Source organism: Camelus bactrianus, chromosome X, assembly GCF_048773025.1.
Source record: "Camelus bactrianus isolate YW-2024 breed Bactrian camel chromosome X, ASM4877302v1, whole genome shotgun sequence".
Lineage (NCBI taxonomy): Eukaryota > Metazoa > Chordata > Mammalia > Artiodactyla > Camelidae > Camelus > Camelus bactrianus.
Window position 1 is genome coordinate 6,014,568 of NC_133575.1, and position 27,274 is coordinate 6,041,841.

At 48.4% G+C, this 27,274-nt stretch overlaps 1 protein-coding gene across 4 annotated transcripts in view; it reads left to right on the forward strand.

Annotated features, from left to right (window-relative positions):
• TBL1X (transducin beta like 1 X-linked) overlaps positions 1-27,274 on the forward strand; it is a 200,259-nt gene that overhangs the window by 71,511 nt on the left and 101,474 nt on the right. For 3 of the 4 annotated variants that reach the window (XM_074359139.1, XM_074359141.1, XM_074359142.1), the window contains exon 2: positions 2,105-2,178. The gene's annotated coding sequence lies outside the window, so the exon portion shown is untranslated. Of the gene's footprint in view, positions 1-2,104; positions 2,179-27,274 lie in introns of those variants that run through there. The other variant, XM_045523348.2, reaches the window with a different exon arrangement.

Consider the following 27,274-nt stretch of genomic DNA (forward strand, 5'->3'; position numbering starts at 1 on the left):
GAAGGGAGACGGGCAGTGGGGCGGCTCAGGCCCCTGGCATAGTCTGCCAGCACTGTCATAGCGTTAAGGGTTCCGAGCATCATCTATGGTTGTGGGGTGGGTGGGGGCACTTCCTTGTAAGTGTAGAGAAAATGAAGAAAAAAAAAAAAAGGCAGCAAGTGTGTCTATTATCTTTTCATTAGGTGCTCCTTAACCCCACTTCCTGATGGTACCCTTCCTGAGGGGAGAGGTCTAGTGGACGCAGGAGTGGGTCAGACGGGGAAGCCCCTTGGCTCCCACCTTCTGTCGTCCTGGTGGCCTTGGAACCGGTGTGCACCACCCTCACATGGTGACTTGAGAGTGAAGTTGGTCCCTACTGGTCAGGCAGCCCCTTCGTCTTCCCTGAGCAGCCTTCCAGTCCTCTGCTGTCAGCCCTCCCTTCCCAAGCACCATGAACGGGTACCCCACCATTTTTGGAAACCTCTGTGACCTTCTCTTGCTCCCGTTCATTGCCTCTGGCACCCCTCGAGCTGCAGCCCCTTTCTCTTCCTCCTCACCTGCCTTCATGCGCCAGCAGGAGTGCCGCCTCCTCTGTGAAGCCTGTCTAGATTTCTTCCAGGCATCGAACATGTGCAGAGAAGATGGCGTGCGTGATTCCTTGTCCTATCAGTATCGGCTGGTCCCCCTTGTCACCCATCTCAGCAGCAGCTATTTGCTGATCTTTCCTGACTTCCGAGAGACGGGCTGTCAGTAGGTGACAGGGACACCACCCCGTTCTGGATTCCCTCCTGCCTCCCTGCCCTTCCCCCCTGTGTCTCACCAGCTCCTTCTTCCCAGGGCTCCATCCTCAGCTCACAGTCCTGAGACCATTGGGTCTCAGCGGGGCAAGTGTGCCGTCCAGGGGACACTGGGCAACATCTGGTGTCAATTTTGGTTGTCACCTTGGGTGGAAGACGGGGATTGCTCCTGGCACCTAGTGAGAATACCCAGGATGCTGTTCAAAATCCTGCAGTGCACAAGGCAGCCCCACCACAGCGAACGGTTTGATCCAAAGCACCGGCAGTCCCAGGGATGAGAAACCCGGCTTTCGGCACTTGCATCCCGGTGCAAAGCTTCAAAGGTCTCGGTTACAGGAGGCCTCCGCTCCCACTTGCTCAGACCCGTGTTTAACTACCTAGTTAACGGTTGGCTTGGAGAGCCACCGGGCATTTCAGAGTGAAGGCCGTACAGAAGTCTGGATTTGTCCTCGGCCCAGCCTTCCTGCATCTTGGGCACTGGCACCACCTTCCGAATGTTGCTCAGGCTCTGAACCTGGATGTTGTCCTTGCTACTTCTGTCCCCTCCCCTGCCGACATCCGCTCTACCCCGGAGCCCTCCAGACCACACCTCCAGCACACCTGAGACCTCGTCGTGTCTCCCCATTGCACCTCGCCTTCCCGCCAGCACTGCGCGGGCCCCTTGCATCTCTCTACTAAGCAAGAGCTTCTTTGCATTTTGTTCTAGGCACGATGGGGGCCTCTGAAGGGTTCTTAAGTAGAAGCATGTTCAGATTTTATTTTCTCCTTCAATCTGGTGCTGAGTGAAGAAAGATGAAGAATGGATCAGACCCCTTTCCGAGGGCGGCAGAGTCCTCCATGACCGGGTCCTCCTGTCTCTCACTTTTGCAGCCTGGCCCACTGGCCTTCCTCCCTGTCACCGAGATCCTTCTCACCACAGGACGTTTGCACTTGCTGGCCACTTGCTTTTGGCCCCATTCGAGCACTTCCCGTCAAAGAGCTGTGTTTTCACCTAGCATGTTAGGAAGATAGAGAAAAATGAGCCCATCCTGAGAACTGAGCAGCTGATTGATTCAGTTGTTGGAATCCCCTGGTGTGATGGTGATTGGTGCTGAGATAGTGAGTCTTGAACAGATCTCTGTGAACAACCTCGCTGTATGCTTTACATGGACTTGGAAGCCTGAGAGTCAGTGACGAAGTTTGTCTACCCTCTGACAGCATTACTATTTCAGCTTCACGAGAGCCCCCTAATTCAGAAATCCGCCTGCTTCTGGAACAGTCGAGAATGTGCTTTGAGATATATTCGGTGACATTTCTTGCCTTACTTTGGGTATTTTTTTCATTGACAGGTAACTGAAGACAGAAGACAGGTCTAAAAATAAACCCCAGAAGGAAGAAGGGATTTGCCTACATTTGACTCTGAGTAAGTGAAATTGTAAAATGTATTTCTTATTCCATAACGAGTATCTTGTCAGCCTCTCCGTATTTTCTGCGCTTAAAAATGAACCATTTTTGTGTTAGGTTTACGTGCCAGAAACAGTGATTTCTCAAGATTCCTTGTAACAGGTGATTTGCTAACAGAAGAATGCTGTATATCTGCTTCAGCACTTCATAACAAACTCCTTTTTTATTTAGCTTCCGGAAGTCAGAAGTTTGAGGGAAGAGAAACGGAGGTGGTTATTAAAACGGGTGCTTTTGAGAGAAGCTCCGTTTCTGCTGTTCTTTCCCACGTCCCTGTCAGGTCCTTCTGACTCAGACGCCTGCCTGGTTACTGACAGACAGAGGTTTTCGACTCTTGCGCGGATTACAGGTGTTGGCTGTGCCCCGCAGAATGTGTTTGGAGAGGACAGGCGGTGTGTCACTGCTTGTGGGCCAGCAGAGTTTTCAGTGCAGGCCTGTCTGGCACCCCAGTGAGGCAGCCCGGCCTGTGTGTTGGCCAAGGGGAGGCATTTTCCTTCCGACTAGGCCCCAAGTGGACTCCTGTCGGCAGAGAGAAGGCCGGGCCCCCTGGGGTCTGGAGCTGCCGTCTTGACTGCCGTGTTTCACCCTGTTTACGATGAGGCCTGGTTTGTACCGCAGCTCAGACCAGTTTGCGTGGAAACTCTTCCGTTTCTGGGATGACCACGCATGGTGGAGTGTACTGAGATGTGTGAGATGCGTCTTGCTGTTTAGGGTGCGGCATTCCTGCCAGAGTGGATGGCTGTCCCGTAGGTATGCAGACTCCCCTGCTGCGGGGGTCCTGGGGCCGCCCGTGCTGGAGCAGCTGAGGGAGGCTGGTTTGGGTCTGGTGACGCATGGCATTTTGAGACCTACTGGAGGAGTGCATTCTAGATGGGCCACTCTGAGGGCAAAGGTGAGGAACCAGGAGTAAGAAAGCTTTCTGTCTTTAGGGAAAAGTTGATAAGCTACCTGGTGGAATGCTGGGGAGTGCTGCGGGGAGGGTGCAGAGAAGGCGTAAGGAAAAGACAGGGAATTTGAACCGGACCTGTCTACGCACTGCCCACGGGAGACCCGCTCTGATCCTCTTAGCGTCAGTGCTGCCATCTTCGTCTGCCTGGACGCACCTGACGGACACTCCCCACCAGGGTCGTTTGAAAGAGCACCAAGGATGACTCTTAGAACCAGCCCGCACAGTGAAGAGAAAACAGTAAATTATGGCAAAACACTCATGTCACACTTACCTGTGCCCGACACCGCCGTATTTGGTGACAACTTTATTGAGTGACAATTCACATAGCTGACAGTTCACCCATTTGAAGCGTGCAGCTGAGTGGTTTTTACTATGTTCCCAGAGTTGCGCAGCCATCCCCACAATCGATTTTAAACCATTTCACCACTCCCCAGATAATTTCCTGCCCATTAGCAGTCACTCCCCAGTCCCGCCTCCTCCAGCCCCTGACAGCCACCAGTCTGCGTTTGGTGTCTGTGCGTTTGCGCACCCTGGATGTTTCTTATAAATGAGGTCGCACGGCTTGTGTTCCTTCTGACTGGTTTCCTTTACTCAGCTTAATGTTCTCAGGGTTCTCCCACCTTGTAGCACGTGTGAGTACTTCACTCCTTTTTATTGCCAAGTACTATTCCATGGTACGAGTAGGCCACATTTTGTTTCTCTGTGCAACAATCAGACACTTATTTTTGAAGCCTTCTATTTTGAAATGATGTTAGACTCCGCAAGAAGTTGCAAGAATAGTACAGTGAGTTCCCGAGCACCCTCCCCTACCACTGATGACGTTGTGTGCAAAGATCCGGCCTTATCAAAAGTAGGACATTGACATTGCCAGCGCTGGCGCACAGGCAGACCTTATCTGGATTTCACCAGTGTTTACGTGCACATGTGTGCGGGCACGCACATGTGGCAGTTGTGTGACATGTAATCACACGTGCAGACGTGAGCAGCCACCACCATAGTCTGAGGCTGGACCGGACCGCTCCATCCCCGCGAGAACAGTTCATCATGCCTCCTCTGCAGGGTCACCCTCTCCAGCTCCAGGCCACAAGTGGGTCCTCCTTTCAAGACTTACATCAATGGACTCACCCCTCACGTGGCCTCGTGAGACTGCCTTTACTCACTCAGCCTGCGGCCCTTGAGATCCATCCACGGTGTGCTGTGTGTCAGCAGCTCCTGCCTCTGCAGTGCTGACTCGAGGTCTGTGTGTGGATGCACCAGCATTTATTCATCCACTCACTGGTGGAAGGGCGTTTGGGATCTGTCCACTTTGGGGCTGTGACAAACAGGGCTGCCGTAAACATCAGTGCACAGGCTTCAGTGTGTGGGCCAGACTGTTTTCAGGTCCCGTTTATTCCTCCTGCCGCCTGGGGAGGCGGGTTGCCTCTTTCTCCAGACAAGGACGGGGCGTCCTGGAGAAGCCCAGAGCCTCAGGGGTAGCACAGGCAGCCTGCTCAGCGAGGAGCCAGCACTGCAAACTGACCCCTCCTGCGGCTCTTCTCTGCATCCCTTTGCTGGCTGGAGGCGCCGAGGCTCCAGCGATCAGTCATGCTGGGCTTCTGCACCTTCAGGACCCTGTTCGGGAGGGAGCGCTCTGGCCAAGCAGATGCGGAGAGTGAGCACCCCAACCCCCTAAAGAGGAGCAGCGCTGGACCCGGCCCTGTCCTTTCATGGACAGAAACAGACCCGCCCAGATGCAGCCAAGCCCCTTGTTCTGCTGAGCTGCTTCCCCGCTTGAAGACGGCTTTCAAACCAGGTTTGTCTTCTTGAGTACCCAGACCACACACAGGAGCCCCGCAGACACTGCCTCTCTGTAGATTATCAGGGAAACTCTTTCTCTCAAGAAGCTACTGCTTACTGCCTCCCCCTCGAACCCTCGCAGACTGGGAAAGGGGTGTTGGGGGCAGTGATGCCCCAGCTAACGGATTGAAAGTCTAGTGAATTCCTTCGTGGTGGAATCTGACCCAGACGGATGTTAGGGGCTGATCAATTAAATTCAAGAATAAGCTCTTAAAATTGGCTGTAGATTCTGGTAGTAAAGTGGCCCTGAAAATAATGAGAGATTTCTTTCCTTTCTGACATCTTTGGCTATTTCAGGCTCTTTTACCAAATCAAAGTATGTTTTTTCCTTCATGTTTCCATTTGGTTTTCTTTGTAGACACGGCGGTTCCCAAAGATCTATTTCTTGGTTTAGGACAGTGGTTCTCAACTGGGGGCAACTTTCACCCCCAGGGGACACTTGGCAAAGTCTGGAGACGAATTTGATGGTTATGATTGGGGGCTGTGTGTGTGTGTGATACTGGCACTGAGTGTGCAGAGGGCAGGGATGCTGGCAAGTATCCTGCGATGCACAGGATAGCCCCCGCCCCTCACACACCGAACAGTTTTCTGCCCCCAGATATCAATAGCATGAGGTTAGCTGGTGGGGATAGGACCCCAAACTTTGCATATGTTGAATATTGCTCTCCATCTGCTTTCACAGTAGTTTAGTAGCATTGATTTTGAAGCACCAGGATAAGGAACTACACACTTTTGAGCCTCCTGCAATGACTCAGTACTCAGCATGACTATACGTTTACGAAAGAATGTCCCTGGGTTTCTGTTCCTAAATTGTGTTTTCCTTTGCATTAAGAAATGTATTTTTGACACTACGATCATGCGTGTAAATTCATAGGTATCGATTCAGTTGCACTCCATTTAGTTTGTAGTCTATGAAAAAGGAAAATAGTTTGCATGGTTTGGGTTTGTTGTGGTCAGGAGTAATTCTGAATCTTTATTATTTAGGATAATTATGGAATTCTCCAAGTTCCTACTTTTATAAGACACCCATATACAAATTAGCAAGTTTTTAATGGAACCTCCAACATGAAAATAGTCCTTCAGAAGACTGTAAGTGAAACATCATGCCTTTTTACTTAAAACTTGTCTAAGTTGGATTTACGAAGGGTTATTTTTATGGTGATAATATATGCATGACATTTAATTTACCATCTTAACCATTTAAAAATGTACATTTCAGTGTCATTAAGTCCGTTCACACTGTTGTGCAGCCGTCACCACCGTCCACGTGTGGAACTTCTGTCATCTTCTCAAACAGAAACCCCATTAAACAGTAACTCCCGGACTTCCCCCACCCTTGGGGACCCCCCCACTCCACTTCCTATCTCTGAAGTTGACTATTCTAAGGGCCTCATGTAAGTGGAACCATATAATATTTGTCCTTTTGTACCTGCTTTCTGTCCCCCAGCACCATGTCTTCACAGTTCAGTGACAGTGTAGCATGTGTCAGAATCTTTTCCCCTTTTGTGGCTGAATAATACTCCGTTGTGTGTATTATGCCTTGTTCCCTTCAGCTTCCGAAGGACAGAGCAGAGCAGTAGACGGACTCTTTGATCGGTAGCAGAGGTGTTCAGTTGGTGCTCCACACCGGCCCACTTCCCGCCCCGCTCTCTTGCAAGGAGACCTCTTCCTCCCTAGCTTTTGACCACAATCCTCTAACAGGGAGGTGGGACTGTCCCCCAACTGCCCCTGAATATGCTTTCCTCTTTCCTCCTCCTGTGACTTTACTTCTCTGCAAAAGTATAAACTCGCTCTGTGTGTATAAACTTTTGAGACTCCTTGCAATCAACATGATGAAGTCCGTATGTGAAAGGATTCTTGATTATTCTGAAATGTGTCTGTAACTTAAGCATCATCTACTAAAATCAGTGCTCTATATTGGGAGCTGATTTGGTCCTGACACGTTACTGAAATACTTAATCCTAAAGCAACTGCTGTTTACTTACAGGGGTATCTTTTCAACTCTGATGAGTTTGTAACTGAATTTACACAGAAGAATCAAAATGAATTTCTTTGACATTTTGGTGCAAAGCAGGAAAACAGAATTGATACTGTGCATGTGTTCGTGTGTTCAGTGCCATCTGAGTGCTGCGTGCTGAGAATCGGGCAGAATATTGATTTGCTAGCGTTGCCACCCAAAGATTTGGTCTGATTTTTTGTTGGGGATGGAGAATGGGGTTGGGCAGACTTGGAGCTTGTAGTAAGGGCGTTGACATAGTTAAAAAATCTGCTACAAAATTTGTATTATCCACAGCAAGTTACATTACCCAACAGAGTGCTCTGGTGGCATTTTTAAGTCTCTTAAAACATGCAGCTACCTTTTGTCTTTTCAGACTAACTAAATGAGGCACTGTCAGCCACTTTTTATTTTGTAAACCTGAAGAGAAGCTTCATTTGTAAGGCAGGAGGGCTTCCTGGTTTATACAGGAGGCTGCATTTGCCTTTATTTTATGTTGCTGATTAATTCTAAGTATGCTTCACATTTTCACTTACAGCTTCTTTGTTAAATTAATTACGTTATTGGGTACTTTCCTTCTTTCATTTACAAACTTTCCTTTTTGGAGGCACTGCATTTGACAGTGATGAAAGACTGGGTATTTCTTGACCTTTAATATTCTTTCATCCACTTTAAAGACATTTTTCTGTGTGACCACGGAGTCCTTGGTTTAAAAACTATATATCCCTCTAAAACATCACATTTAAACTGCAAGTATGTTTCCGACGAAGTCTTTCCACAGTGTTTACTTACACAGAATACTGTTACCTTGCACTGTAGCTGTTTGTCTTTGTCAGCAGATGTAGGTAGAATATTAATCTCGTTTGAAATTCAGATAAGCAGGGAACACATGGATTTATGGCTCTCGAAACCTCTAAACTGTGTAGCTGTGGTGAGTTGTTGAACTATGAATAAAGAAATTCTGGACTGTGGCTTGCAAGGGCTGGCGTGACCTAATTTGCCACAAAATACATCACCGTGTCGGGGATCTGTTCCCTGCGATGCGCCTTCTCTGGTTTGGTCCTGATGCTGTGTTACTGCAGCACTGGGCTCCCTTTGAGAGGAGGGTGAGGGGCCTCCGTCATGCGGGTAGCCCGAGTGTGGGCAGGCCAGCTTCCCATCCCCAAGAGGCTGTGGGGTCCCACTGGCTAAAGCAGGTTCTCGAGTCCTTTTAGTCTCTCTTGGGGAGCATCTGCCCCCCAGGCTCCAGGTCAGCTAGGTCGGGGTGCAGGAGAGGCCCGGCTGAGCAGGGATCCTCCTGGTGTCATCATCTGTGTGACTTCGTTGAGAGGACGGCTGCAGATGCAGAATGATCGGAGTGGGTGTACTGGGCCACGTGGGGATCTTGGAAATGGTGGCTGAATTAACACATTTTGGAATCCCTTTTTTGACTTTAGCTGAGGGTCAAAATGCACCAATAAATGTGCCTGATGCAAAGGTCCAAGAAGCTCAGCTTGGTGACTTGCTTCCCAGAGCCTTGGCCAGGGCAGACTTCGTGCCCCCACATGTCTGCTGTTCACCAGCAAGAAAGAAAGGTTCCTTGTGGAAAGTGCAGAAATAGTTTTGAGAATGTTAACCTTCTCTCGATTGTGCAAAACTGACAACCCTGCGCCCACACCTCCTCACTTCCCCAGAGTGGAAATACCCCTGCTTGCCTGCGTCCCCCGTCTCAGAGAGAAGCAATGAGCTTTACTAGTGCTTCTCTGATTCATCCACCAGACTAAGTGGGTTGTAGCTGCTGGAGCCAAAGCCATTTTTTAAAACAGGTTTTTGAGGTATGATTCACTTACCATCAAGTTCACCCATCTAAAGTGTATAATTTGGTGGTGTTCAGGGTCTTCACAGAGTTGTACAGCCATCACCACAATCTAAGTTAGTTTAGACTGTTTTCAGTATCCCCGAAAGAAACGCACACCCCTTAGCAGCCACACCCCATTTCTTCCTCCCCTTCCCCAGCCCCTGGCAACCGATAATCTGCGTTCTGTGCATGTGGGTTTGCCTAGTCTGAACATTTCCTGTAAATGGGGTCATACAATGTATGTATGGCCTTTGGTGACTTGCTTCCTTCACTGCATCATGTTTTCAAGGTTCATGCATGTTGTGGCATGTGTCAGTGCTTCATAGCTTTTGCAAGCCAAGTATTACTGTTTCTCAGTATGGCTAGACCCTGTGTTGTCTACCCACTCATCGGCTGATGGTCACAGGTGGTTTCCACCATTTGACCATGTGAATCATGCTGCTGTGAACATTCAATTACTGGGTTTTGCATGGACATGTGCAAAGGAAGATCAGTATGACCCAGTGAACTGTTTGCTACCATAACTAAAAAGGGAGGTTTTTAAGATGAAAATGTATACTTTTTAAAGTTAAGGATGTTAAGTATACTTTTAAATATGTGGGGTTTTTTAGCCATCCCCGCCAAAGTCTAGCACATCCGGGCTGTTGCACAATTAGAAGGTGTTGAGTACTTGCCTGGGTTGGGACGAACCAGGGTGCATGAGTGCCCTGTACCCAGGAGTCAGGCCCAGCCGTCTGTCTCCACATTTGGGCAGATACCAGCCGGTTTAATGTGGTGCAGTCTCGAAATGGATTTATAGTTGGACCTGGACGACTCGAGGAGTACAAACCTGGGACTAGGCCCATCGGAAAAGATTGGGTTACATGGTGAGATGAAGTAACTCCTTTAAATGGGTCCACATAGCTTGTTTGGATGAATAGCTGGAGTTGGTGTCAACCATTTTCCTTTTCCCCAGACCTGTATTTTTAGGCCAATCTAAATATTTTCCAGGTTCATACATTTTTCACTTATTGCATGTAAATTTGGAATAAATGCCTTCTTGACTTCCAGTTTTTGAAGAATACAGTTCTGAAAATCATAAACTTGACCAAGATCTACTGGTCAGTTTGTAGAAATTCCAGTTCTTTAAATCTTTAAAAACCACCACATTTAAAAAAATGAGTTATTCTCATTTCCCCAAGCCTAGATCTTCACATATGCCTGGTGTTAATTCGCCTCCCAGTTGTTCTTTCCCTGAAGTCTTCGAGCCGTGTGCGTGGTGCTGAGACAGGAAGGGACATCTTGGACGGCCCGGGACCAGACCCCTAGCAGAACCTGCTGTGAGGACACCTGTGGTGTCCCCTGCAGCGGCCACTGGCCACACGTGGCCCTTGATCACTTGAATTGTGGCCGGTGTGCCTTAGGAACTGAATTCTGGATTTTTTTTCGTTTTAATTTCTTTAAAGAGCCAGTGTGGCCAGTGGCCACACTTTGTGGACAGAGCAGGCAGACAAGAGCCTTATTTGTTGGCTGAGTTCAGCAAGGCCCAGGGTGGTGGTATGAGACAAGACACGTTTGTAGATGCACCAGCCTGACCTGGGCTTTTGTTTGGGTGGATACCTGGAAAGCAGTGTGGAACTAAGCTCTTGAGGAGGTGATCTTGCCTTTCCTTCCCCTGCCCCCGCCTCTGATATCCTGCAGCTTTGGGTTGTCACAGCTGGGGGTAGGGGTGCTAGTGGCTCCTAGTGGGTGGACACCAGGGATGCTGTTCAGTACCCTACAGTGCACAGGACAGCCCCCAGCGGAGAACTGATTTGCTCCCCAATGTTACCAATGCCCTGGGGAAGAAACCCTGCTGCAGATACACGAGGCTGGCCTGGTCCTTCATACCGTGTGGACAGCTGTGGACCCGCCTTATAAATGAAGAGATGGAGCTTGCTTGCGGGGTTTAGCCTAGGCAGGTGCACAGCCTGGCGGTGCCAAGGCTAAGCTGGTGAGCGAGAGTCTTCCCCTGTGGTTCATCCTCTGCATGGGAGACTGGGAAGGTGGCATTTGTCAGGAGTCACAAGGGCGACATGGCAGTGGTCTTGCAGTTTCCTTGTTAAGGGAGAGAAGCCAAATCTCCTCCCCACTCTGCACTGCTTTCTCTCAGGTTGAATTTGGGGAAACCTGCCCCTCGACTGTGCACGCCCTTGTTGACCAGCATAATGGGTGGTGTGACCCCCTGGCCCAAATGTGTCCTTGTCACTTGAGGTCTGTTTACTTACCCCTCCAAGACGTTCAGAAAGCATTTGGAAAGGCCCTTTTCTTTGCAAACCAGCCTTGGCAGTATGGGGCCCAAACAGATAATCCACTGGGTAATTGCAAAGGAGCTTCCACTTCTCGTTAAGGGCCCTGGTGAAGTTCTTAAGGGTGTCTCCTGGGTACATTAAACCTTCCCAGCACGCACCCCAGCTGCAGGTGGTTCCCTAACTTCCCAGCGCAGAGTGCTCACTCCCCAGCCCTCCCCAAAGCAGAGAGCTCTGGTTGGAGGTGGCCCTGGTCCTGAGATCCACTGGCTGTCATTAGTAACAGGCACACGTTTGAGCGTCGAGGCTGAGCATTGCGTCAGGCCAAGCTAGAGGAGGCAGAAAGGGGCCTGGGAGATGCAGGGCTGAAAAGAGCTCTGTGGATGGTGCGAACTGGAGCGAGATGCCACGGTCAAACAAGGGCGTCCTGTGCTCGGGCACAAACGGGTCGCCGGGGCAGGACGCAGGGGCGGCATTGGCAGCGAGGCCGCTCCCGGCATCGTGGAATTGAATCGGCCGTTTCTTCTAAGGATACTGCAAATTGTTGCAGCCTCTGTCATCCTAAGGAAGCTCGGACAGCTTGCCAAACAGATAATATCGACATTTAAAAAAATAAATAAATAAATGAAATGAAACCATGATGCTTCTATTCCGTGAAAATCATTTTTATATTGTTTGCAAAAACCGTAGATTTCAGTTGGACAAATGTGTCAGCAACTTAATAAGACAGTTATCCTTGGAGTTAAATTGAAATCATTCACAAAAACAAGCTCCCTGGCAAACTTGAAACCCCAGGGGGATTTTAGATCTTACTTAATGTAAAATTCCTTGAAGCAAAGACTAGCAGGCATTATGTTACAGTTCCAGGCAGTTTATTGTTTTTTTTCCCCTCTAAATATTTGTGGATGTGTGAATTATTCTGTGCCAACCGTGGAAGATAAAACCACAGAGAGGGAAGGGGAGGTGTCAAATAAATTCCTTCTCAGCAGAGAATTGAAGCATCTTGTTACAGCAGAATCTGTCTCCACAACAACGTGATGCAAGAAGCTGTAACAGACCTGAAATATGACATGCGTGTCCACCGTCAGTGCATTGCGACACCCTCCCAGGCATCGTCACAAGCCCCGGTCTTAAATTGGGTGTGATGGGGCTTTTGGACACCTGCCTGTGGGGTAACGAGTGTGCACTTCCAGGATTTCAATTTTCCCTCTTTCAGGGACTGGCTTTGACATTTCTTGTGTCGAGGTTTCTGCTAGAATTGGAGATGGAAACCAGAGTAATCAGATTGACTCTCTAGGTCCCGAAGGTGAATTGAGCAGGCATTCGAAGCCATGCCCTGTTTGTTCTTGTAGGGCTGAGGGAGAACACGATGGGAGTGACTTGCTGCGAGCTGGTTGTCACTGTCTTGTCCGTGGCACAGCACCTGGGGATCCCCGATCCAGCGGGTTGGACAGCAGGATCCCCGAGTGGCCACACCCTCTTGGGGAACGTTATTCGTTTCCGCTGAGCCCCGTGGTGACAGAGCCGTGTGCTGATGTGAACGAGAAGCAGTGTGCACGGGGGGCGTGTTCTGGCTTATACCCTGGCTTCACGCAACATGTCAGCCTTTTGATCCTTCTCCCCCTGGGAAGACAGCAGAGGAGGGGACTCTGGATTTTGAGTGCGCTTGGGCAACCAGGATTGACAGACAGTGGAGGAAGGAACAGGGGAAGGTGGAGATGATGCAGGGAGTCTTTTAAGTGAGTTCATGAAAGTGAAGGGAGCCACGCTAGTACTGGCTTTGGTTTAAGTTAAAATCCCATCTGTCCTCCACCCCTGACTATTAGTGTTGCTGTGATGGTTCTTGATGCTGCTGGGAAAACCACGGCACATCTGTCTTAAGTCCCTAGAGATGGCAACCCAGCTGAGGGAGACTTGTAAAGACCCCCTTTAGGAGGGTACTGACTTATTCAGAATTTTTTTTTTCACCTTCTGCAAAGGCCACCTGAGTGATTCTGATGAAACATGCATGTTTGCATGCCTGCGTTCTTTTCTTGTGCTCCGCGCATTCTACTGGTTCCTCCATTTCTTGTCCACCAGGTTGCACTGAAAGGAGGCAGAGTTCACACTTGGCCCCAGAACATTCCAGTGATTGGGCTGTCCAGTGGGGAGCTTTCTAGGACTCTGGTTCTCACTGAATGGGGATTTTGATTGTCCCAGGTGGGGACGTGCCCTTGACGTCTCATGGGTGGGGACCAGGGGTGCTGCTCACCGTCCTGTAGCATACATAGCGGTCCCCATGACGGAGCGTCACCCAGCCCCGTGTCACTAGGGCCAAGACTGAGGAACCCTGTTCTAGGGTCCTCTACACTTGCTCCGTGCTGTAGGAAGGGCTGTCTGTCCCAAGACTGTCCCCTTGGAGAGGGTGCGGTCCCTGTCTTGGCCAGCTGGGCAGGTCTCTGAATTCTGAAAGGAAGCTGGAAATGTAAGGGTCAAATCAAAGGAAGCGTTACTGCACATCAAACAAATGAGGGGCCCCTGAGAGCTGGTGGAGGCCTGGCTGTGTTCTTCATTTCGGTTCCACCGAGGTTTCCCCTAAAGGACGCTGACTCAGGGCTGCCCCCTGATTATACTTCTTTCCAGTGCAACTTAGGTGAGGCTGCAGCTCAGTGTTCTCTGAGGAGGGGTTATGAGAAGCAGGCCCGGCCTCTGCTAAATAAGTGTGTCCGGAAGCTGCAAGCACTTTACCAGGACGCTGCTAACCGTTTTTCCAGAGTGTTGTCGGGTTGGAGGCCACGTAGCCGACGACTGTGGCTTGCACTGCGCAGACGAAGTGCGGCCGAGGCTCCCAGCAGTGCAGTCACGTCCTTCATTACTGCTTCAGAGCCGCAGGGTGACGTGTAAGAACTGTTCTCGTGGACGCTTCATGTGCGACCTCCCCCCGATGGTCGTATCGCAAGGCTCGCCCACGTGGCACTAATTAGCTCTGTGAGCTGAGCACCTGCTTGCTGATGTGTCCCATTGGGAACCTGGTTCCCACAGCGGGACCCTGAGGAAAGGGTCACGGGTTCCACGTGGTAATTCCCTTCCCTAGTTCTGTTTGAGTGCTGCGGGCGTAGTGAGTGGAGGAAGGTATCCTTTATTTCTATCAGAATGCAAGTGTATCCTTGACGCTTTGATGTTACTTATCTGAGCAAGCATATAGGGGGATGAGGTTTATGAATTTAAGATTTAACTCAAGAAATTCAGTTGGATGATTGCTGCTCACACGGCAGTATGTGGTGGCGGCTTTAGTGAACAGAGTTCCGCTGGTTTTGCTGCTTTTTCTATTTCAAAGAGGGTAGTGAGTAAGATGGGATACTAGCACTGTTTGCACTGGGACACATGTTCCATATATAGTTTAGAAGCTAGTCTGCTCACCCCTGACATGCACGCTCTTAACTTGTTAATACGGAAATTGTCAGACATACCCAAGTATGTGGAATACTCGGTGTATTTCCATGTACTCCTCACCCTGCTTCCACCATTGTCACTATTTCATGAGCTTGTGTCTCCTGTCCCCACACTGTTTTTTCCTTTTTATTAGAGTTATTTAAAGCAAATCTCAGACGTCAGGTTATTTCACCCATAAATATTACAGAATGTATCTCTAATACAGAAGGAGTTTTGTTTTTAATGTATGTACCAAGATACCATTATTCTGGATAAGTGTCCCCTGGCTACCACAACTTACCACAAACCAGGGGTCTTAAACAACAGAAATGGATTTCTCACAGATCAGGAGACCAGAAGATCAAAGTGTTGGAAAGGTTGGTTCCTTTGGGAAGCCCTGAGGGAGGATTTATACCATGCCTGTCTCCCAGCTTCTGGTGGCTCCAGACGTTCCTTGCCTTGTGGCCACATCACTCCAGTCTCTGCCTCCATCTTTACCTTCAGGTGTCTCTGTCTCCAGATCTTTCTTTTCTCTAGTAAAGATGCCATTCATTGGATTTAAGGCCCACCCTAATCCGGTGTGACCTCGTCTTAATTTAACTCCATCTGCAAAGACCTCATTTCCATGTAAGGTCACATTCACAAGTACTGGGGGTTACAACTTCAACATGTGTTTTCAGGGGACACAATGCACTCACAGATACACACACACACACACACACACACACACACACACACACACATACACACGCACAGTGACTGTGAGCGCAACCCCTCTGAGCCAACTATGCTGGGTTGATTAACTCACCCGCCACCGGAAGTCACTGCTGGAACGTGGGGGGTTCATTATACAAATGGTTACCTTTGATTGAGAGGTGTCTTTACAGGCTGCCACGTCCCTGGGAGGGAAGCGGGTGTACCTGCTCAGCGTCACACCTCTTGTGAGTGGCGGGGCTGGGGAGGAACCCTGTCTGGCTCCAAATCCGAGGAAAATGGCCATGGTTTAGAATGCTGGTTCACGAGAAATGCTTGTTTGCCTGAACTTTTGGCACATAAACTGTATGTTGGATGATCTTTGTGATTGTGTCAGGCTGTACACCCACTCCTTTATATCTGTTTAAGAAAACTGTTGGTGGTTTAAAAATATACGGTTTTTCCTTAGGGTTTTACATGTGTTTTGCAACTTTATATAACTGTCTTCAGTGTCTTTCTCTAAGTGTGCTGAACTGGCCGTTCTTCTCATTGGTACACCATCCACCATGCCCGTCTGAGGGGGTGTTTCCGTTGGGTCGACCCCTTTGAGATTGCAAAGGTTACCTGATGCTTGCAGGTAAATGAATCTGCTGGGCGGGGCTCCTAGGTCTCAGTGACGGGTTTAGAGTGTCGTTTGTTCATGACTTCAGGTCAAGTGGATGCTTTTCTATGACAGTGCATCATAACTCATTTTCGTTAAAGTAATAGACTTTATTCTTTTAAAAGCAGTGTTCAGTGTAGAGAGATCATTCCTCTTTTCAATGGAAGTGTTTATTGGCACTAAACTTAGCCAACAATGTACTTACATTTACAGTATCACTTTGAAATAGATACTCTAAGAACGTTTGTTTATACTCAGGATACAAATTACACAAAATTAAGTGATTATTCGAACACCCCTCGGATGGATCACTGGCGAGACGTGGACCCGGTCTTCTGTGCAGGTTGTGTCGTTGGGACTGGCCTTCTTGCTGTGGAGCTGCCTGGACTGCTGCTCGCACACGAATAATCCCTCGACATTCTAAGTACTGTGCTTACTCTTATCTAACTCTCATCAATGACTGAATGCAGGGGCTGTTTTTAAAACTGCATCTTTGAAGATCTCAGCTTGGAAGTTTTCCTCCTCCAAAGGATACAAATGGAGCTAACCATTTAAGCTGTACACCGTGAGCCACATGTTAATTTTTGTATCCATAACATCGAAGAATCATGATGTGATATTAGGACACAGTATCTCCCCCAGGATACTTACCAATTACCAAGGAGACAAGAACAGCGATTTATGGGGGGAATCCCAGCAGGTACCGCCTGAGCCACGTTATTGTGGTTAACCGCACCAGGAATATGGCAGAGTGACATCATGTGTTGCCACAGTGTCCCTTCTGTGGTATCCCTGCCCCAAATGCATACCCTGCATCTAATCAAGAGAAGAATTGGACAAACCCAAACGAAGGGGCAGTCTACGAAATAACTTGTCACATTCATCCAAAGAGTCCAGCCCTCAATGACAAGGAATGAAAGAGTAAGTGTCACAGATCTGCGGATGACTGAACGGAGTGTGGGGTCCTGGGTGGGATTCTCGGACAGGAAAAGGACGTGTGGGTTTGCATGAAGGCTGTAGTTAACTGTATTGTGTCCACGTTGATTTCTTGTTTTAATCATTGCTGTGTTTATTTAAAATGTTAACATACCAGGAAGCTAGATGAAGGCTATATGGGAACTTTTTACTATTTCTGCAACTTTTTCTAAGACCAAACTTATTTTTAAAGAGTTTTTTTTAAGGAATTATTATACATATTTTATGTGATTAACTAATGTTTTGGTCAGCATTGCCATAACTTTTTGTAGTCATATTTCTTTGTAAAGAGCATGCATAAAAATGTATTTTCATACGAAAATATCAACTGAGACCTTATTTAGTTTGGACAACATGTCAAGACAGAGCTGGTTTTGTGTTGGAATTCTGAACATTTACAAGTTTTTTTTAGGAAGTTCATTTTGTTGTGTTCCTCTCCTTGGAGGAAAACCTACCTGTGCTCAAAACACAGCATCTTTTTGGTGCATTTGAATTTTTAAAGTTTTTTCCTTTCTTTTGCTTTGCTTTTTATGGGTAGGGCTGAGTAGGGGTATTGTGAGGTTTTTTTCTTTGTTTTTTTTTTTTTTTTGGTGGGGGGAGGTAATTAGGTTTACTTGTTTATTTATTTTTAGAGGAGGTACTGGGGACTGAACCCAGGACTTTGTGCATGCTAAGCATGCACTCTACCACTGAGGTATAACCCTCCCTGCAAGCGATATTCTGACTTCAGGTTTTAAGTCACTGCTACATATCATTCTGTTTGATGTGTAGTCTTGTCCTCAAAGTCACTGGAAGGGGCACCTCCTTCCCATTCTCAGCGATGTTAAAAGAAACCAGTGAGAAGATGGGGCTGTTTGAATCTTGACTGGTATATCATGGAGAGCAGAGGATGCCTCTGGAGGCTGTGCCCCTCTCAGAGACTCGGGGGCTCCCTTTGAGTTACGATGGAGTGTGGGGGTCTTGTGAGGGGAGGAGTAATGGGAGAGTGGTCGGGTCCAGGAGCAGCCCAGCAGGGAAGAGCCGGCCCAGATCCCAAAGCTTGGAGCTGGTTCAGCCTTTCTTGGGCTCTGCAACCCCAGCCGGGCCTGTTTTCCTGGGGACTCCCGTTCATGCCATGTGCGCCTGAGCGAAAGCTTCAGGTTTTAAGCCTCAGTTTGGTGCTCTGTCAAAGAATAATCGTATCTTTCCCCTCATATGAGGATTAAACACACTTCTTCATGGTAGGCACTCAGCACAGTGCCTGGCCCTTCCGCAGACACTAGGCCAGTTGGTGATGTTATCTTTTGTCATCATTTTGTAGCAAAAGAGGTCACTGAATTGCACAGCCTCCTCTCTGCCTCTCTTCGCTAGATCTCTGTGTTCCTGTTCCAGCTCTCGTTTGTCCCAGCTGATTTAAGCTGTCTCATGTTGTTGATTTAAGTATTTAAAAACTAAATCCGCAGTAACCTGAAATGTGTGTATTCATTCAAGGATGACGTAGTGACTCTGGCTTTGTGCTGGTTATTATGATCCAGTTGTAGTCAGGGTGCATTGGGGGGTGCAGAGAACCAGTTGGTCATCAGCTGTCTTCCAGAGTGCCTGGTGGGGCTCAGAGCCCCACCTTCTGCTGGGGAGAGAGGACCACTGAGCATCATCCTGCGGGATCAGATACAGGACTACACCTACCTTCTGGAGGTCAGGGAGGTGACATCTGGGCCATTGCACTGGTGACGAAGAGGTTTCTGGAGTCCAGAAGACGTCGCCCTTGGCTAACAAGGCCCGTTTACTCCTAGGGCATGTCTGGGAAATGGGGCCTGGGGTGCAGCTGGGACACAGGCAAATGCCTAAGGGACAGGGGCTCCTGTAGCACATGGCCTGGGAAGCAGCCAGCTCCGTTACTAATGAGTAACCAGAGCCGCTTGGTCAGCTGAAGAACGGCTTTCTGAAGAACGGTCATTGCACTGTTTTGAATAGGAATGTGAAACTAAATTTTCCATGAGATAAATGCATTTCTTAATTGTTCATTCCCTTAAACATCCTTAAGTTTTGATGTCTTTTTTCCCCTTGTTGCAGACTCCCGTTCCTGTCTTCCACTTTTGCTTTTTCCTCCATAGTCTTCGCCTTCTTGACATCTGTTATCTCCCACTGCTCCGCATCCGAGCCCTTCCTTTGTTTCTTCCCACGTGTCCACACTGTTTCCTGCCCGAGTGGTGTAACCTCTCTGCCCAGCTTTTGCTATGCAGTGTTTTAAGGAAGCAACATCGGGTCCCAGCTCCTGGGGTGTAGTTGTGGCTTCTGGAACCTGAGACTTCTCACCCGCCTTGGTTGTTGACATTTAGGAAATTCTTAACCCTTGAGTCGTTATTTCTATAGCAGGTCAAAGAGACTTCCAAGTAATTACAAAAACTTTTCATGTCTGGTCACATGTTCTGTTGTTTTTTTGTTTGTTTTTATTGTGGTAAAATACATATAACATAGTATCATGTTAACCATTCATAAATGTAGAATTCAGTGGCAGTAAATACATTCATAATGTTGTGTAACCAACCATCTATACTCACATGTTTTCTATAATCCCCCCAGGTAACTCTGAACCCCTGAAACAACTCACCCTTCCCCATGTAACCTCGATTCTACTCCTGTCTCTATGAATCTGACTCTTGTCTCTATGAATCTGACTATTCCAGACCCCACATAGACGTGGACTCATACAACATGTATCCTTTCATGTCTGGCATATTTCCCGGGTGTAGTGTTTTCAAGATCCTCCCGTATTGTAGCATGTGTCAAAATTGCATCCCTTTCTGTGGCTGAATATTCCACTGTATGGTCACCTGTCCTTTTGAAACAGTGGGCAGTTCACTGCCCCTGTCTGGGTGGGAGAGGCCGTCCCATGTTACGTATTGTACCTTGTGCCTTCTCAGGAGAGATGTTTCCTCCGTGAGTTTTCATGCACGTTGCCTGTTTTCACACCTAGCTTCGCAAGCTGGGCGTGGAGATGTGTGCTTTGTCTCGTTGATACTGTGGTCATGGGATTGCCCCCACCTGCCCAGTGAGACCAGGCAGAGGCCTCATTCACTCATTCATCACTCTGCCGGCATGTGCTGAGCAGGTACCGAGTGGGCGCCGTGGTGAGCACTGAGGGTACACCGGTTACACTGGCCGACGGGCCCAAGACCAGTCTCCCGTGTGAGTTTGCAGCTTCGGGATGTACTTAGCTCAGCTATGTCCTCTTCCCTGTGTATGTCTTTATCTTGCCTTCCCAATGAATTGTTAGACTTTTTAATTTCAGATAAAAGGGTTTATATTTGTTTCTGTATATCTCACCTAGTGCCCTTTTAAACCCGTGTTTCCTATTTTCTCTTTTACATGAGAGCAGCCACAGCCATGAAAAAAATCAATTTAGGAGTGATTCGTCACCACTATTTGTAACTGATTTCTAAGTCAGATTTGGGGGGAGTGGTTCTCAGATCAGTGTAGTGCAGTCTACGTAATCCCTCTCTACTTGAGGGGCAAATAAATGTGTGTGTATCTGGTGGGAGGTGTGGGGCATCTTTCTGGCTTCTGGGGCTCTCTGGCTACCCTGTCCTGGTGGTTGCATGTCCCTGGAAGACTAGCACAGCCGACATCAAGGTGATGACTAATTAAGCCATGATGTTTCTGTATTCTGTGTTGTAGAGAAATTGGGCGTATTTTCACGCCTTGAATGGTGAGTAAATAGGAAACACGATGGCAAGTGAAGGCTTGGCTACGGCCCTAATGAGAACAAATTCTTCTTCCTGCACCGCTGAGTGCTGCTTAGTAACTCGGAACCCAGTGCACACCTCTGTTAAGACCGGTGCGCTCCGAGGGGAAGGGAGTGTACGCTCGTGGTTTAGCCTAGTTTCCGCTCCAGCACCGCAGGGTGCCTTCAGATACACTCTGCTAGTGCAGTGTCCAGGAGGAGGGAAGGTGTTAGGTGATGATGCTTACCTGGTTGGAATGTCACCCAGATTAGAGAATACCAGGTGTTCTAGCAGACTGGGGACTCCCGGGACCCCCATATCACCCTTGGTGACCTGCATCTCAGCTAGCAGGCTGAGGTCTAAGACTAGGCGGGGGCCACAGGAACAGCTCTGATCTGGGGGTGGGTCCTGGTGTCCCCGGGTTAGAGGCCTCTCCTGCCTTCTCCCCTCCCCCAGTGCCCTTTCACCTGTCCTCTTGCCAGCACCTGTCCCCATCTGTGCTCGTCTCCCTCCCCTCGCACCCAAAGCCCTCCATCTCCCACCGCACCCCCTGAAGCCCAGCCCTACTCAGGCCTTCCGCCCTACACGCGTCTCCCCTCCCCCTCCCCTCCCCCATCTCCTAGCTGCCCCTCTCCCATGCCCACGCCCACCTGAGCTCACCCTCACAGCCTGCCTCACCACGCCCCAATCCCACCCATGCCTTGAATATCAGATGCAAGGAGACGTCATTGGTGCACAGCTATTAGAGGAAATGCATTCTTAGGCTAGAGCATCACAGTTAAGGGGCCTGAAAGCAACAGGGTGAGTTAAAACCACGTTTATCAGGCAGGTGCTCTCCCAGCATGAACTCGTCTGACATTCCTGAGAAGACCCCTGAAACCGATTTCTTATATCTGTGTATGTTACTGAAGTTACCTTCCTGGTTCTAGGTATCTTTATTTGAAAAAGAACATGGTTGTGGGTGAGCACATTTTTAGGCAGAGAATAATATGTTTTCGTTCTCAGAAATTCCTAGGCGGTAATTTGATAGCATTGGTATTAATAGTACTCGTCTTGGGAAAATTTCTCCATGAAAATGTTCCCTGTTGATGCTGCTCCCACCCCCGTCCTGGTTTACTTTCTTCCTGGGGTTTATATGACTTTATCTTTAGCCATCTTTGTTGTGCTTTTCCTAGATGCAGGGCGAGGGGAATCATTTGGGAAACTAACTTCTTAAGAATACACAGGAAATAGATTTTAGCCTTAGGGGATCCTTGCATTGACTTCTGAAATTAGAGCTTCAAACAAAATGGACTTTTTAGAGCCACATACTAGAATCACTATGTTGTACCTTGGCAAGTTTACTTTATTTTCCTTTCCAGTTATGAGCATATACTGGTCTCCTTCTAGCCTTCCCATCCCCCATCTCTCCACACACCCTAACTTACACGTAATCTGTCTGACTGCATAACCCTGTAAGTAGCAGGCTGAGGTTTCAAAACTTGCATTTCACTCTCACCACAGTGTCAGCTACCGGAGTGGAAGGGTCACAGTTTCAAAGGTCTCCAAAGCAGAGTTACAGTCAAATCAAATCAGTTTCGTGATGTTAAGATTAGACACGTCAAAACAGAACAGAACAGACCAGGCAGGTGAATTCCCTCCCTTTACTAAGTCTCTAACCTCCGAGATGGTTTCCCTTCTCCCCTTGGTGTTTCCGCAGCTGTGCTTTTCTTTGAATGGGGTTATAGAAATGATGCTGTGGAGGGAGACTTGCTTGGCAGCCTGGTTAATGGGGAGGGGGCTTCGGAGTCTCGCAGTGCGGTGCTCCCCCAAGGCCAGGGACGGCTGGGAAGTGGTCCAGTAACTCAGATCGGGAGGTGTTCTTGCCAGTAATGAGATGAGACAGCGTACCCCGTGTTGACTCCATTTGTGGCTGAGAGGTGGCTTCCCAGCCTTGCCGATGAGAGGGAACTCATCATTTCTGTTTGAAATGGAAGTACCTTTTTGCCAAAATGTTAATCTGTTTGATGTTTTTCCGTTTAGAGGGTTCACATCATAAATAATTCCCTTAATCGAGTCACTGCCGGCCTGGCTCCTGGGAGCTGGTGTTGGGTGCCCTTCTCCGTGTCCTACTGGCTTTTAGGAAAAGGTAGACGAAAGTGAAGGGAATCCTTAGCCACACCCCAAATCCCTAGGACATTTGAAGAATTGAAACCCCTCAGTGCCAACAAGCACAGCTTATAAATGGAGGTTCCTTTTCTTCTAAGTACCAGTGCCCCGAGTGGGGTTGCTCACCAGCCTGAGTTGAAACCAGTGCCAGGTTTTCACAACGTATCCCTCTGGTCTGATTTGTTCTGTGCTGCATTTGAAACAGCTTGCCAGGAAATCGTGCAGCAAGCATTGGGATGTCCTTCCTGCAGTTTTAGGTAATTCTGTTTTTTATTTTGCTAGTTGTTTACATAAAGTCGTTCTTGTAAGTGTCAGGAGAGCTACAAATCAACGTGTGGAAACCCTGTGCACGGGCGGCGGGGTTCTGGTCTGCACTTGGTGACATTTCACCATGTGCCTGGGCTCAGAAAAATAAATTATGCTGTAAATAAAATCCCGAGGAGACTGTTGAGGCTACCTCGGGGAGAAGAATGTTACAGTAGCAAGTGTGGGAGGATGTCATAGGCAAATATGTGGCTTCATTAGTGAAGAAGAGATGTGAAGTTTTTAAAAAATCCTTGGAGATGTTGAGCTAAAGACAGTTCTGACGTGGCTCCTTGTCTCAACTTGCTTACAGCTGGCAGGGAAGATAAGAAATGTTTGTAATTATTGGTCATACAAGCCAGCCCTCTCAATCTGAGTATTCATGGAAAACATGGGTCAGCAAAGTTGGCCTTTAACCTAGACTGCAGTCCCAGGCCAGGGCAGTTTTGGCCCCTAGGGGACGCATGGCAGGGTCTGGAGACATTGCTGGTTATCACAACTGGGGATAACGGTGTCACTGCCATCTAGTGGGTGAAGGCCCGGGGTGCTGCTAAATATTCCGCAGTGCAGAGGACGCCCCCACTGTGAGGAATCCCCCCACCCATCTCTGCTGGGAATACTGCCCCCTCCACTGCCAGCAGCCCACAGTGTCTGCAGACATCAGGAAAGTTAAGTGGCCCCTCGGAGCTGGCTTAATATTTTGTAGGGGCAGAAGGAGAACCCCCCAGGTCTTCTTTTCATATCATGTAGCATGCCAGCCACGGACATGCCACTGACTTCTGTCGTTGTGTCTGGAAATGCACACGTTAGCATCTCGGGGTACACTCTCTGGGTCACATCAATTTTCTCTTATTTTAGACGTGACTTTAAAGTAGTTTGTGGGGGCTGGTGGACGTGTGAAGCACACGTGCGGGAGAATGAAAGATCATCACAGAGTCTTCCGGCCAGAAACCCACGTGTGGACTAGGTTGTGTCCAGGCTGTCTGCAATAATCCCTGATGTGCCAGGTTGTCCCGTAGCTGTGGGTTTTGCTCACTTAAAGCCACACGAGGTGCAGATGTCCAACCCAGGCACAGAGCTATGTAACCATTAAGAGCCCCCTGCAGTTTCCCCCACCCCTTTTGGGGAAGACCTAGAAACGAGCTGGAGGACCCTGAAGCCCCACGCCCGTGGTTTCCCCTAACACCAGTCAGGCCTGGAGTGTCGAGTTATAGACAATTGGTGGAGGCTAGACAGTTTTGACACTGATTCTCTAACATTCATAAGGAAAAAGTCATAAATGGGACTAATCATTAAGAAACATAGTAAGACCTCAGTGGATAGGAAATTCAGGGGAAAGCGAATTAGAAAGAGATTCGATGCCGATCAAAAAGGGGAAAGATGTTTAGGCTTGAGGCGTGTGTTCTGCTTTCTTTTAGATGTGACTTCAGTTGCTGATTTCAGAGGACTGGAGTGTGTCTACCGCTTGACCCTGTAGAATTCTTTGCCTTCCATTTTCGTTATGATCGGGGAGCATTTTTCCTCCAGAAGAAATTAATTGGGAACAACAGTGAATGCCCCCTCTCTCCCGGTTCTCCAGCCCACACACATATTCAACCACCCACTGGACAGAATATATTCTAAATGCCGAAAGTCACAGACGCTGACGGGATGCTTTTTTTTTTTTTTTTTTAAAGAAAGAAATGCCTGGTATGCCCAAAATTTATGGAAATTGTTTAGATCGAGTCGCCCTCGAGTCAAGTGTGTGTCTTTTAGGAGTTGTGCAGTGGGATGGCCCTTGGCCTGGCCCGGCCCCCGCTGGTGCAGACTCAGATGTTTTATTCAAGCTCAAGCCTGAGGAAGGAATTCTAAGGCCAGCCCCAGTCCTGTGTCTAAGCAGTGTTCTCCTTCCGTGCATTTGTTGTTAATTATTGCCACTGCTAGGACATTATAAATTAATTAGTCAATGTCACCATTATGGATTGAGCTGTGTCTCTCGTCATGCCCTCTCAAGACGCATTGGGTCTCTGGGGTGGGCCCTGGTCCAGTGTGACTGGTGTCCCTATACAGAGAGGACATCTGGATGCAGGTGCGTATGAACATGAAGACAGCCACCTGCAAGTCAGGGAGGAGGGCCTGAAACAGACTTCCCTGCCAGCCCTCAGAAGGAACCCATCCTGCCAACGGCTTAATCTCAGTCTTGGAGACTCAGAACTGTGAAGGGATACATGGCTGTGAACCCACCCAGCTTGTGGTCCTTTGTTGTGGTGGCGCTGTGAAACGGACACTGTTTGAGCCATGAGACTAACATGTCGGGACTGGTCCTTCTTGAGAGTTCAGTCCATGAAACGTACCCAGCACTTGTATGGCAACTCCTCAGCTCCTGGGAGTGGGGGGACGGGGAGAGAAGGAACATTGTGGTTAAGTTAACTGGATTCCTTCTGCAAAGACCCTGTTTCCGAACAAGGTCACATTCTGAGGTCCTGGGGGTTAGGACTCCAGCATATCTTCTGGGGGGAAACGCAAGTCAATCCAATGCATCGTGAATTGGAAGGTTCTATTTGCTCATTCCATGCAGTGCGGCCTGGTCAGCAGAACCCCCAGGTGGAAGTGCTGGGAGGGTCTTTCTCAGTGGGGTAGGGTCCTTGCAGTGAGGAGGAGAGCCACGAGAGCAGATGGGTTCTCTTGTCGGAGTGTGTGAGCCATGAATCTGTGCATTTTTACAGAGAGTCAAGTTGACTATTTTCAGAACTGTTCTCTTGGAATTCTCTAAGTCTTCTTGTCTGTATCCTCCCTCATTTCCTGGGATGGCTCTGGCCGGATTACTCCTTCCAGTGCAGCTGATTCAGTGACTTGTTTGTAATTCAAAATTCATTTTTGGATCTAGGTCTCCCCAGAGTTTAAAAAAAAGGGTACCCATGAAGATGTTACAAAATTTGCCCATAGATAAGAGTATGTGATTGACAAGCAATATCTTGACTGGAAAGTAAAATATATCATATATTGGAATACAAGGAAAAGAAGGGTTTTTTGTTCTCTTAATCATCATCATTTCAGATGTAGCAGTAGCACCAGTTGGTAGTGGATGGCCAACTCAGAATCTCCCATGAATAAATTTGGGTGGGGGAGGTGGAGACAGACTCACACTGGGAGGGAAAGTAAATGTGTCCAGCACATGTTGGACAGTGTCTGAGCACTCAGACATTGGAGGTGGGAGAGAAGGAGGGACCGCAGCCAGTACCCAGAGCTGTATTTGGCCAGAACTGGATGTGAGCTTCCAAGAGTCCTGCAGTTTGTACTGTCAGGCAGCCTACCTATAGGTAGACTCTTAATTAGACTTGGAGTTGAGGTTCTTCTCCCATCCCCCTCCCTGCCACTGGGGCTCCCTGGTGGGAAGAATAAAAACTCTCCTGAGTTCACAGGAAAGCAGTAGGTGTCATGAAAAATTTAAACTTGTGCCTTCCCACCAGCTTCTGCTTGCTAGGAGCTGATGTGGTCTTAATGAGGATGAAGAATTGGAAGATGGTGCCCAGCTTTCCTGCACCAGCTTGGAGCACAACGCAGGATGGTCAGTGTCACTTTGGAAGTGGGGTACTGAAGTAGCTACAGGGCAGTGGGCCCTTTAATTAAAGATCAGGAATGTTGGACTTCTCGGGGTATTACTGAAACTTCCATTTTAGAAGAGGCTCTTTATAAAATTGAAGAGGGGCTCCCTCACCTCTCAGACTGCCGATCGTACAAGAACCCCACAGAAGCACTGGAGAGAGGGTGGGATAACCAGGGAGATAGAACGCCTGTTCACTCTGTGATTCTCTGCTGTCAGTGGGCGTATTAGTCCCGCATCCATGATGGGAAATCAATCTTGGGCGCTGCTGCATCTCTCTCAATTAGAGCAGTAAAGCTCCCGAGGACTTCATTTGCTTTAAACTGCCTATGATGGAAACCCAGCAGGATGTCACAGCTTGGAAAAAATTCCACAGAGAATGGCATCGTTCCTTTGTAATGGAGAAAAATACTCACCTCTCCACTTGGGTAACGTGGACGAGCATTTCTGACCCCGGCCGGAAATACTTGTTGACAGGTACTCGAGTCATGCAGTTGAACGGGGCCAGAAGCTTGCTTTGTGTTTCCAGATCCATGGAAAGCCCTGCTTTTTCCTACAGTGCTTTTACAGTATTATCTCTCAGTTTAATTCAGTGCAGCCATTACCTGAGGCGTATCTTGTGTTCATCGAGCTCTGTGCTGGGCACCGAGGTATACTGGTTAATGAAAGTTCCTTTTTTATCATCTGATTGGATA